The sequence below is a fragment of the Balaenoptera physalus genome, assembly GCF_965194825.1.
Source record: "Balaenoptera physalus genome assembly, chromosome: 6".
Lineage (NCBI taxonomy): Eukaryota > Metazoa > Chordata > Mammalia > Artiodactyla > Balaenopteridae > Balaenoptera > Balaenoptera physalus.
The window spans coordinates 44,040,227-44,054,229 of NC_138885.1; the positions used below are offsets into that span (position 1 = coordinate 44,040,227).

Genomic DNA, 14,003 nt, shown 5'->3' on the forward strand with positions numbered 1-14,003 from the left:
GTACCCTGGAACCTTGGAGAATATGTGACCTGTTAATGGGGCACTTCTGTTTAGCTCTAGAATCCTTTCTAAGTGGGAATATTAGACCAGTAAAATCAAATTTTATTATTTTTTTTCAGAAGAAACCAGAAATACTTTGAAAAGTACTAATTTTTCAATATCAGCATAAAATTTTTCCTGTGACAAACTCCACTTCTGCTACTGTGTGAATCAAATAAAACAGTATACAGCCTCTGGTGCAGGATTTTTTTTTTCCTTTGCTCTATTTTTCTTCTTTTTGAGTGTAGGTACTTAGAGTCTATTTTTTCCCCTTAATTTCTGGTTAGCAGCTTAGTGATTTTTGCTAGTTTTCTGTGATGAATATTATTGTCAGAAATGACTTCTCTTGAAAATATAAATATTACTTATTTTTAATTTGTTTCTATAGTTTTATATGGTGAGTTGGTTGCTTAGAAGAGCTATTAAATTGTTTTCTGAATTATAATAGACAATTATTTTTATAGTTCCTTTATCTCCACAGTCTAACATAGATCCTTCTGATTTAAAAAAAAAAAAAAAAAAGGTTTCCTTTTTACTGTACCTTTTGCATAGAAAATAGAGTTAATCACATTCCTTAGTTCACATGACACACTGTCATCACTGGTCCATGAAAAGCACTTACTTTATTTATTTATTTATATATTTTCTTTTATTCTCATTTCCACTCTCATGCTGCTGACCTGGACTCATAGGAAATCATTCTAATGTGATAGTCTAATATCTGTTGCACTGTTCTCTTTTGTTTATATGTATTTTCAGAACATGAGTATTGGTTTATATATATGTATTTTTAAAATATTTTCAGTGGAAAATTTTAAATACATAAAAAAGAAAAGGGAGTATAATATCATGAATTTTCATGTGCCCGCTTCTCAGCTTCAACAGTTATCTCATGGTTGAGCTTGTCTTAACTATATCTTACGCCTTCTCCCCCACTTACGCACATTAAATTTTAATATGCATAAATGGTATTGTGCTGTGTATCTCATTCTCTTTATTACTGTTTCATTTTACTTATCCTTACATTTTTATCATTTATTTATGTTGTTGTGTTTACATTGCTTCTAACTGCTGCATAGTATTCCGAGGTTTGTAGCTATCATGTTTTAACTATCCACATTTCCAGTGATTTCCACCCAGATTGCTTCCAATTTTCTGTTGCAACAAACAACGCCATGGTGAACATCCTCATATTTCTCCTAGCGTAGAACTTTGCAAGGATTCCTTTGGGATATATACCCAGGAGCAGAATTGCTGGGTTTATACTTAATTTGTCTGAGTCATGCCAGATGCTCTGCCAAATAAATACTTGGACCACACTCTCACCAGCGGTAACCCCCTCCTTCCTGCCAACCCTTGACATTATCTAGCTTTCTAATACTCTCAATCTAATGTGTGTAATTCTGTAGCTCACTGTTTTAATTTGAATTCTTATCACTAATGAGTTTGAGTATCTCTTTCATATTCTTGTTGGCCTTTTGGCTTCCCTCTTCTGAAATTCCTTGTTCATATTCTTTATTTTTCATTTGGGTTCCTATCTGTTGGTTAATGTTCTTTAAGAGTTTATTATATATTTTAGATCTTCATTTCCTATCAGTTTTAGATATTAAAAACAATCTTCCATTTTTTCAACTTTCTAATTTTATGCATGATGTCCTTTAAGTAGATATTCATGTTTTAAATATTCAATTAAAGATATTTTCTTGAAGTCTACTGCTGGTGTACAGAAATGCTACTGGTTTTTTGAAACTTGACCTTGGTTCTAACATTACTGAATTCTCATTCTTAATAACATTGCTGTACTCTCATTCATTTTTATAGAGAGATGATCGTATTATCAACTATACATAATGATGGTTTTATTTCTAATTTCCTCATCCTTACATACTTTTACTTCTTTCTTCTTTCCAGTACCTTTGGTCAGTTCCTCTGGAACTATGTTAAATGGTAGTACTGACAGTAGGCATTCTCATCTTATGCCCAATCTTAAAGAGAATATATCTAATTTCTCACTTAAGCATAATGCTTGGTGAAGGTTTTTAATATAAAACCTTTACCAAATTAAGAAAGGTTCTTATTTCTAGCTTGTTATGTATTCTTACCATAAATAAATTTCAAACCCATAAAATGTTTTTTTAATGTATCTGTTAAAATAATCATGTGATATTTATCCTGGTATATTAATGTTGTGAATTATATGAATAGAATTTCTAATGTTAAACCATGCCTGCATTACTAGTTTACACCCTACTTGACCATGGTGCATTATTTTAATACATTACTGTATTTGGTTAACAGATATTTTATTTAGGATTTTAGAATCTACATTCTTAAGTGAAATGTGCTGTACTTTTTTCTTCATTTTCCTTGTCTGGTTTTGCAATTAAGATTACACTGGCCTTATAAAATGAGATGAGCAGCTTTTACTCTTTTTCTATTTTCTAGAATAACTTTATATAATACAAATTTACTGTTTCTTTAATGTATGTTACAACTCATATGTAACAGTATCTGGTTGTGAGATTTCTCTGAATGCTATTTATGTCTTTAATCCCTTTTGATCTATTCAAGTTTTCCCCTCAGCTTCTTCCAGTCCCCCTCCCATGGGTACTGCTAACACCTGATTGTCCTCCCACCTGCAGGTGTAACAGCCCAGACCCACTTTCCTTTCAGTCAGGAAATACCTAGACAATCTCAGTGTCCACATCTGAGCCATGTAATAGTCACTCTGTTTTGAGCTAATGTCCTAACCCTGACCAGTGGGCTCTGATCTGCCCAATCTTGCTTGACTTAAACTGCCACTGACACATACCTAAATTAATCCTGAACTCCAGTAGTTTTCTACTATTCTATAACCAGAAACTTTGGTTAACAATGCTCTGAATTGACTTCTTTACATCTCTTAAAACCTTTGCCATACTGCTGGTTACGTGTGTCAAGGTTGTGTAAAAGGTAAATGTTTTGACAAAAGAACAAGTAAGGTTATTATGTTCAGGGAAGGTTAAGTGTTCAGAAAAAAATAGGCAACCATCTGGTCTAATGTCCTGTATAGTATATACCAAATTGTAGTTAACTTTGGAAGATTTTTACTTTATCTCCAGAGTTTGACACTTGATTGTAACCATTTATTATCAGAAGAATAATTAAAGGTATTTCCATGTACAAAAAGAAAAAAGAGTAGAGAGCCCAAGCAGGAAGTTCATAGACCCACTAACAAAAAGAAATGATCAATAAACATATAATAGTTATTGTAATTTTTGATGCATTTGAATGTGTTTCTACCATCTTATTTCAGTTTTTCTTACACACTTTCATACTATATCTTTCTTTTTAATTCTTTGTTACTTAAAAAAAACTTTATGTATATATATGTTTTATATATATATATATATATATATATATATATATATATATATATATATATATATATATATATATATATAAAGATATATATATATATCTCCTCTAAAAGGATTCTTGCAGGGGCAAATTATGTATGGGACTTAGAAGTCTTATTAAGGAATTTAAAGTTTAGGTTTTATTTTAACTGTATAAGAAGCCATTGGTGGGTTTTGAACATAGGATTGATGTGATTTCTGAAATTTAAAACATCTTTGGAAAACATTGGATGATAACTGTGACTTTAGTATTTTGTTTTAAAAGCAACTCTTTAAAAGCCATAAAATAATAGATGTGTAATTTTTACTGTAAAAATTTTAAACAATTAGAAAGATCTATAAATTAACTTAAAACAATTGAAAACCTAAGAATTAATAGTAGCTACAACAAGGAAGATGCTGATTTTCTTAATATACAGAGTGTCAACAATTCAATATGGAAAAGACAACCCATTTTTATAAAAGTCTTGAACATGTTATCAGTGCCGTGCTAGTCCTTTTTTGTATTACTCATGACCGAATGTAATGGTTTTACCTGGCTTGTATGCGTGTGTGTGTGTGTGTGTGTTGGTGGAGAGGGTCCAGAGCATTGTTCCCAATTTGCTTTCCAAGGAGCAGTCTTCTCTGCTGCCACAGACACAAAATATTTGCTGTAAAAATGGCTTGTTTATGTATTCTTTGTGTAACCCCTACCTTCTTTACTTCTCTAAACCTAATGGAGTCTACTGGATTCTGCTGATAACACAACTCACCTCTGTTCCCATACCTGTGATTATAAACAAGGCCTGTAACAACTTAGGGTGTGTTATGTACCTTCAGGGCATATTCTTTGCCATCATTTTCTGAGATCCACACTGCGGTGTCCTTTACCACTACATTTCTCCAAAACTGCTTCTCTTCACTTACGCTCATGTGGCTACTATCAGGTCTCAGCTGCTTTTGCCTATTTCAGAGTTTGGGGATTACAACTGAATCCTAATATTACTGAAAATATATTTAAATGTGTTTCTCCATAAAGAAAGAAAAGGAAAGAGAGAGACAGGGAGTGATGGATAGAAAGACACAGAGACAGAGAGAGAAGAGAGAAAATGAATAAAGCAAATCAACTCTAGGAGCAGAACTGATCCAGAAAGCAAGAACTCTAGGAAACATGTTATAAAATGACAGAAGGTGAATTATGAGCTGGCCAAAACAAACTTAAGAAATACTTACTTCAAAGATGAAGTTGGAAAGAACAGAGAGGAGACTAGACATTATGGAAAGTACTTTTAAGGAATATAAAAGGTTAAAATGAGAAGAATGAACAAAAGAAGCCAAAGAAAGAATAGAATAATTATAGAAAAAATTGTGTGTGTTATGTCTATAAGTATTGATAGATAAATTGAGATAGACACTCAAGAAAAAAAAGAACAAATACTTAAGGATAAAATTTAATATCGTTTATAAAATGAAAGGCACATATGGAAAAGGCACACCATGGGCCAGGGAAAATTAACCTAGAACTGTCAATACTGAGACACAGCTTCATGAACTTCCAGACTTTAAACATGAAGAAAGAATGATTAAGTCACTGATTAGAGGGAAATGGGGAAAAATATTTGCCCTTGTCTCTGATTTATCCACAATAACATTTAGGGCCAGTTGACAGTGGAGTAACATCTACATGACCGTATAAAAAACAAAGTATTTTGTAATTTAAATTCAAAGTGTCTTCAGGTATAAAGACTACAGACAGTTTTGAACTCAAAGAATATTGTTTTGAAAAAAATTCCTAAAAGATGAACTACTGCCATTCAGTTGGAAATACCTTAAATTACCACAGAAGGATGAGCAGTGAGCATTGAAAGCATTTAACTGTAAAATAAAGATGAGAGCAAAATGTAAACACTATATTCTATTCTCTAAAAATAGAAATTACGCACTACCTTGACCTATTTTCTCCCCTTTTCCTCCTGGGTTTTGTAGTTGTAAGTTTGTTGATTTCCACTTCTTTAATACTTGAAACTCAAAGAATGTCCATTAAATCTGCAAATAATAAAAGTATTAGCAGAGTTTAACAGTACAGAGAAAAATACTAAAAAGTATTAACTGAAATATGAAGGAAAGAAAGAGCAGGACAGAGTAACAGGAAATATGCTAATATCTTAATTGCTTATAGAAGTAAACTAATAGATTTTGAATAGAGAAATAAAAGACAAAGTTGTATAAATTACCTAAGTTAATTTATAAATACAAAGTTGCATAAAGTTATAAAAACATAACTACTGGAACAAAGATATGTACAGAGAAGCTACACATGGAGAGAAACAAGGTAACTAATGATAAAATATTTCTTTTTTAAAAAAATCCCTAAAGTAAGTTAAAATAAAAAGAATGAAAAGCAATTCTTTTTATCAGATGCCCACTATCACAATTATCATTTAAGATTGTACTGAAGGGAATCAGCCAAGAGAAAAATTAATGTAAATGGGCTTTTAGCTTGTGTTGGTTTTTTAGAAAGTGGATTTCCAACTAAATCACAGAGCAAAATGCTATTTTCTGTTATATGCAAGAAATACAAGAAATTGCTTTCAAAATATTGAAATCTAAAGAAGGATAAAAATTAAAATTAAGACAGATAAAGGCAAGCAAATACTTAATGTCAGACGAGACGAATCATTCCACATAAACATCAAATGAGATGAACAAATTCATTTTTTAATGCAAAAAGTGCAATACACAATGAAGATGTAGCAGTTATGAATATCTGCAAACCAAATAACATGGTGCCAACACTTATAAAGCAAAAACAATGTAGGTACAAGGGAAAATAGTCAAAAACACACCAGATTTGGAAAGTTTATTAACTCTGTCAGTCCAAAACAGATCAGCCAAGCGTGGGGGTGAGGGAAGAATGAGGAAACATTGAAAGCATTTGCACAAGTCAGGAACATTGCAAAGATGCCCAGTGTCATGACTATCATTTGACATTGTGATGAGGGGAAAAAGCCAAGAAAAAAATACTAGAACTATAAAAGAAATTTAGAAAGATGAAGTTAAAAGCTCCATGTGCAGATCGTATTATATACTTGAAACTGCCATCCAGTGGATTTTACTTAATCAACTGAGAGACTACTACAAATAATAGAATTTACTAAGCTATTGTAACACAAGATTAATGTATCCGTATGGGTAATTTTCATGTATAACAAAATAATTTTAAATTAAGCCCTAGTGCCACATTGTGCTTATGTATATTGTTTGGGTATGTGCCATAAGCCTAAGAATATTATTAGTTTCCTATGGCTTCTATAACAATTACCACAAACTTGGTGGTTTAATACAACAGATTTTTTATTCTCTCACAGTTCCAGATGCCAGAAGTCTGAAAGTAGTGTCACTGGGCCAAAATCAAAATCAAGGGCTATTCTCCCTCTAAGGCTCCAGGGAGAATTGTTTCCTCACCTCTTCGAGCTTGTGGTGGCTGCCAGCATTCCTTGGCTTATGGCCACATCCCCACTTCAGTCTTGGGTTCCATGGCCACATTGCCTCCTCCATTTCTGTGTGTGTCTGCTTTTCTCTTATAAGGACCCTTGTGATTGCATTTAGGACTCACCTGAATAATCCAGGACAGTGTCCTCATTTCAGAATCCTTGATGTAATCACATCTGGAAAGACCCTTCTGCCTTATAAGGTAACATTTACAGTTTACAGGGATTAGGACGTGATATCTTTGGGTGGGCATTATTTAGCCAATGTATGTAGTGAATCCTATGCATCTAGAATGGTACTATATGCCATTCTTGGGAGAATCAGGAAAGTACTACCCTTGGGATAGTTAAGAAAATTTTATTCACATATTTTTGTAGAATTTAATTCTCTCACAGAAACCTAGTTGGAAACGGCTATATTGGTGTATGAAATGACAGAATGAACAGGATTATAAACTTCAGCAATAGACTTAATAAATGCAGGAATATTGAAAATAATAAAGATGGCATCTCATATCAGTGGGAAATTGTTTAATACATGTTGGGACAACTGGTTGGCCATCTGGAAAGAAAAGTTGAATCCATACCTCACACCATACACCAAGATATATTATAAATGTACCAAATATTTAAATGTAAAATATGAAGCTACAGAGGTTCTCAGTAAACACGGGAGTGGTTTTTTTCTTTTTTTCTTATTTTGACTTTAGAGTAGAAAAACGTCTTCAAAACAAGATCTATAAGCTACAGAATGACATGACTAATAAATCTGACCTCATTTTTCAACACACACACACACACACACACACAAACACACACAGAAGCAAAACTCAAAAGACAAACTTGAACATTGAAAAAAAAAGTTTGCAATTCTTATTGAAGTGACTAAATTTTTTTTTTAATTTTTTATGTATTTATTTATTTATTTATGGCTGTGTTGGGTCTTCGTTTCTGTGTGAGGGCTTTCTCTAGTTGCGGCAAGCGGGGGCCACTCTTCATCGCGGTGCACGGGCCTCTCACTATCGCGGCCTCTCTTGTTGCAGAGCACAGGCTCCAGACGCGCAGGCTCAGTAATTGTGGCTCACGGGCCCAGCTGCTCTGCAGCATGCAGGATCCTCCCAGACCAGGGCTCAAACCTGTGTCCCCTGCATTGGCAGGCAGACCCTCAACCACTGCGCCACCAGGGAGGCCCCAGAAATGACTAAATTTAAAAAAAAAAAATTTTATTGTAATATATTTGATTTACAATATTGTGTTTCAGGTATATAGCAAAGTGATTCAGTTATATATATATTCTTTTTCAGATTCTTTTCCATTATAGGTGATTACAAGATACTGAATATAGCTCCCGGTGCTATACATTAGGTCCTTGTCATTTACCTGTTTTATGTATAGTAGATGTGTATCTGTTAATCCCAAATGCCTAACTTATCCTTCTCCCTCATTTCACCTTTGGTAACCATTAGGTTGTTTTCTGTGTCTGTGAGTCTGTTTCTGTTCTGTAAATAAGTTCATTTGTATCATTTTTTTTGATTCCACAAATAAGTGATATCTTATGATATTTGTCTTTCTCTATCTGACTTCACTTAATTTGATAATCTCTAGGTCCATCCATGTCACTGCAAATGGCATTATTTTGTTCTTTTTTATGGCTGAGTAATATTCCATTGTATATATGTACCACATCTTCTTTATCCATCCTGTGCTGATTGACACTTGGGTTGTTTCCATATCTTGGCTATTGTAAATAGTGCTGCTGTGAACATTGAGTTGCATGTGTCTTTTTGAATTAGAGTTTTCGTCTTTTCTAGATATATGCCCAGGAGTGGGATTGCTGAATCATATGGTAACTCTATTTTTAGTTTCTTAAGGAACCTACATACTGTTTTCCATAGTGGCTGCACCAATTTATATTCCCACCAACAGTGTAGGAAGTTTCCTTTTTCTCCATACCCTCTCGCACCTTTATCATTTGCGAGCTTTTTGATAATGGCCATTCTGAACAGTGTGACGTGATACCTCATTGTAGTTTTGATTTGCATTACTCTAATAATTAGTGATTTTGAGCATTGTCTCATGTACCTATTAGCCATCTGTATGTCTTCTTTGGAGAAATGTCTCTTTAGGTCTTCTGCCCAGTTTTTGATTAGGTTGTTTGTTTTTTTAATATTGAGCTGTATGAGCTGTTTGTATGTTTTGAAAATTAAGCCCTTGTGGGTCACATCATTTGAGATATTTTCTCCCACTCCGTACGTTGTCTATGGTTTCCTTTTCTGTGCAAAAGCTTGTAAGTTTCATTAGGCCCCATTTGTTTATTTTTGCTTTTATTTCTTTTTCCTTGGGAGATTGACCTAAGAAAACAATGGTACAATTTATGTCAGACTGTTTTGCCTATGTTCTCTTCTAGGAGTTTTATGGGGTCATATCTTTAAGTCTTTAAGCCATTTTGAGTTTATTTTTGTGTATGGTGTGAGGGAGTGTTCTAACTTCATTGACTTACATGCGGCTATCCAGCTTTCCCAACACCAAAGTGGCTAAATTTTTTTAAATACACCTAAAAAATACAAAATGATAAATTAAAAGACTAACGTTGCAGTCCGAAAAATGACAAAGTATATGAACAGGCTGTTTACAGAAAAAGAAATACAAATGCCTCATAAGCATATGAAAATTTCAACTTCACTCTTAATAAAAGAAAAGCCACCATGAAATACTACCTGTCACCTATTGGAATTTCTGAAATTCTCAATATTGGATATAATAGTTTTGGTGAGAATGGAGGCATTCTTTTATGTTCCTGGTGGACTGTATATTGACACAAATCATATGGAGGGTAATTGGCAGTATCTGTCAAAATTAGAAAAGCATGTTTTCCAATGACCTATTTAATTACTTCTTGGAGTTTATCCACTGATATATTACTTTATGAGATAGGTACAAAGTTACTCTTAGCAATATTTTTTTTAAACTTTTTTTGGGTTTATTTATTTATTTATTTATTTATTAATGGCTGTGTTGGGTCTTCGTTTCTGTGCAAGGGCTTTCTCTAGTTGCGGCAAGTGGGGGCCACTCTTCATCGCGGTGTGCGGGCCTCTCATTATCACGGCCTCTCTTGTTGCCGAGCACAGGCTCCAGACGCGCAGGCTCAGTAATTGTGGCTCACGGGCCTAGTTGCTCCATGGCATGTGGAATCTTCCCAGACCAGGACTCGAACCCGTGTCCCCTGCATTGGCAGGCAGATTCTCAACCACTGCGCCACCAGGGAAGCCCCAATTCTTAGCAATATTTAATAGCAAATGTTGGAGAGACCTAATGTGCATCTATATGGGACAAATTTAACTATGGGCTATCCAGATGAAATACTATGCAGCTGTTAAAAGCAAACCAGGAACTTGCTATTTCTAATAAAGAAAAATCTTCATGGTCTATTTTTTCAAGTTACAATTAAAATTACAATATTACACATGCAGAACTGTATGTATAGGATGCTACCTTTGTGGTTCAAAGATAATGAGGAAGAGAATTTTCGTTTTTATATGCTTACTTATGCAGAAAAATCACTGCAAGGATACACAAGGAAATAATAATGGTGATGACATAATCTCATGGAGAGAGAATAGGAATTAGATAGATGGAGAACAGGAGTGGGAGGTAAATTTTACTATAAAATATTTTAAGCTTTTAAAAATTATTAAAATAAATATATATCTTAACTATTTAAATTAAATGAATAAACTTTTGTTCATTTTTTTTCTCAAATATTTATTGAGGGCCTACTTTGTGCCAGGCAGTGTTTTAGGTGCTTGGGATCGGTGAACAAAACAAAGATCCAAACCCTTATGGAGCTTACATTCAAGTGGTGGGAGAAGGACATTTTAAAATAATCATAATAAATACAGTGTTGTACCTCAGAAGATAATATGTGCTATGGAAAAAAACATAAAACAGAGTAAGTTGTATTGGCAGTGTCAGTGGAATTAGGAGAAGGTGTTGCAACGTTAAATAGGATTAGCAGGGTAAGTCTTATCAAGAAAGAGCAAATTTAAGCAAAGACTTAAAAGAAGCAAGGGGGTTAGTCATGTGGATATCTGAGGAAAGAATGTTCCCAGGTAGCGAGAACAACCAGTGTAGACTCATTGGGCGAGGGACATGTCAGATGTTTTAAATAAAAGGGTTAGAGGCCAGTGTGTCTTTAGCAGAGCAAGAGGGATAGGGGTAGGATATGGGGCCAAAAAGATAATGATATCCATTGGACTTTGTCTTAGCAGAGAAGTAACATGATCTGACAAATTTTTGAAAAGCTTACTCTGGTTTTACCAATGATAATTATTACAAATAGGCTGATGGGGAGCAAGTGTAAAATGTGGGACGTAATTTGGAAATAATGGTACCTTAGACCAGAGGAATAGCAGTGGAAGTGGTGAGAAGTCATTGGAGCTTGGATGTAATTTGAAATTAAATCAACTGGATTCCTGACAGACTAGATGTGGAGTGCGAGAGAGAGGACTCAAGGAACAGAAGATGTGAAGACATTATCTAGGAAAATGGGAGACTGAATGGACTAAGAAATTATACTGTGATTGGCTGAGAGTGTTAAGAGCCCACTTGAGTTCTTCATGAATTTAAAAGTGAGACCAGTCAGTATATTTATTGGTTTTTCTCCAGCTGCATTCAGCTGCATGACTTAGGTTTCATCCAGTCTAAACAAGCAGATCTCTGTGGTATAATGGAAGGATACTCTTATTAAATTTTTTTTTTAACTGAGTTATAGGACATTATACATAGAATGTTCTCATCTTAATAATTTTAAAAGGAATACATATATGATTATTTATATTTATACAAAACTTAGATATGTTTCCCCAATGTTTAGCTGAACATGGTTTTTACATGGTCATTCTAGACATAAATGTACAAACATCAAATGATCCTTAGTAAACCATGCTTCTTAGTCTTACTATATTAGCAGGTGGCAAATATAAGATAGATCTCAATTAAAAAATTGAGGGGGGTGGGGATGGTCTGGGAGTTTGGGATTGACAAGTACACACTGCTGTGCTTAAGAGGGATAACCAACAAGGACCTACTGTATAGCATAATTAATTAATTAATTAATTAATTAATTAAAAATTGAGGTGACAGGCAGGTAGTGACCATTTAAGGCAGGAATGCATTTCAGAGTGCTTACTTATTTAATCTTTTCACAATTAAGCTTATATTATGCAGTTTTAAAAATGAACATGGTACTTATTTTGAACTTAATATAGTATATAAAGTTGTTTATACAGATTTTATGTTTTTCTGATCATTTGTTAACTCAAAATGCTTAAAAATTTTAGTGTGTAAAAACTTTGAGACTATGAAACACATGCTTACAAAATATCAAGAGTTGGAAGGATTATTAGCCAGACTGAACATCTAGTGAAAACAGCTGGTAAGAGAACATAAAAAGGGGGGAAAAAAAGTTGGAAATGAAAGGAGGCAAATATCAAAGGCTGAATCAAACATATATAAAAGATTTAAATAATTGTAACCCACAATCAATAGCAAAGAGGGAATGTGGACGGGATACATCCAGAAGCAATGCAAGGCATGATGTTGCAGTGTTGGAGACAATAGTTAGACATTGAATGAATACACCACATGCCATGTGATAGAGCATTTTCACTTGACCCACTAACTGAGTTCTCTTTTCTGAATTCTCTGTATAAGCTGCTTCTAGGAAATATACACAAATCCAGAAATAACTCAACAATGAGACCCTTTACTAGTGGGTACTAAGTTACTACCTGTATTTAGTGAGAGTCAAATATGTAGTGTTCTTAGATTTCAGTCATTGAATACCATGACTAAGAACAAGATTGCGTTTCATTTATAGTGAAGCATGTGAATGAATAAAAGGATACAATTTATCATATAGGTATATGGTAATATATTGTGTTTCCATGGGTAGAGTTAATACAGGTCTATAATTGCAATTCTAAAAGGAAAAAGGCTCTGAAATACAAAAGGTTCTTTTTCCCTCAGTACATTTTGGCGGTAAAACCAGACTGACCTGGGAACATTAAGAGCCCACCTGAGTTCATTGAGAATTTAAAAGCTATTTATGACCACACAGCAGATAAGAGGTTAATATCCAAAAATATATGAAGAACTCATACAACTCAATAGCCAAAAAGTGGACAATCTGATTTAAAAATGGGCATAGGACCTGAATAGACATTTTTCAAAAAAAGACTTACAGGTGGCCAGCAGGTACTGGGAAAGGAGTTCAACATCACTAATCATCAGGGAAATGCAAATCAAAACCACAATGAGATATCACCTCACACCTGTAGGAATGGCTATTATCAAAAAAATAAATAATTAACATGTGTTGGCAAGGGTGTGGAGAAAAGGGAACCCTAAGGGTGAATGTAAATTGGTACATCCATTATGGAAAACATGATGGAAAAAATTAAAAATAGATCTGCCATATGGCCCCACATCTGCATATATATATATCCCACTTCTGGGAGTATATTGGAAGGAAATGAAATCATTATCTCAAAGTGGTACCTGCACCCCCATGCTTATTGCAACATTATTCACTATAGCCACAACATGGAAACAACCTAAGTGTCCATTGATGAATGAATGCATAATGAAAATGGGATATATATGTGAAAATGTGATATATACATATCACATATATATTTACATATGACTGTATATCTATATGTATATATATATGAATATTATTCAGCCGTAAAAAGAGAAGGAAATCCTGCCATTTGTGACAACATGGATGGACCTTGAGGGCATTATGCTTAGTGAAATATGTCACACAGAGAAAGACAAATACTGCATGATCTCACATATATGTGAAATCTTTAAAAAAAAAATCAAACTCATAGAAACAGAGATTAGAAGAGTGATTGCCAAGGGCTGGGAAATAGGGGAAATGGGGAGATTTTGGTCAAAGTGTACAAATTCCCAGTTATAAGAGGAATAAGTTCTTGGGATCTAATATTTAGCATGGTGCCTATAGTTAACAATACTATATTATATACTTGAAAGTTGCAAAGAGTAGATCTTAAATGTTCTCACCACAAAC

The 14,003-nt window shown here is 33.9% G+C and overlaps 1 protein-coding gene and 1 long non-coding RNA gene across 24 annotated transcripts in view; one reads left to right on the plus strand and one right to left on the minus strand.

The window, feature by feature from the left end:
• MBD5 (methyl-CpG binding domain protein 5) overlaps positions 1–14,003 on the plus strand; it is a 421,403-nt gene that overhangs the window by 137,522 nt on the left and 269,878 nt on the right. The gene's annotated exons all lie outside the window — the stretch shown is intronic.
• Positions 1–14,003, minus strand: part of LOC309662475 — a 653,064-nt gene that overhangs the window by 31,246 nt on the left and 607,815 nt on the right. The gene's annotated exons all lie outside the window — the stretch shown is intronic.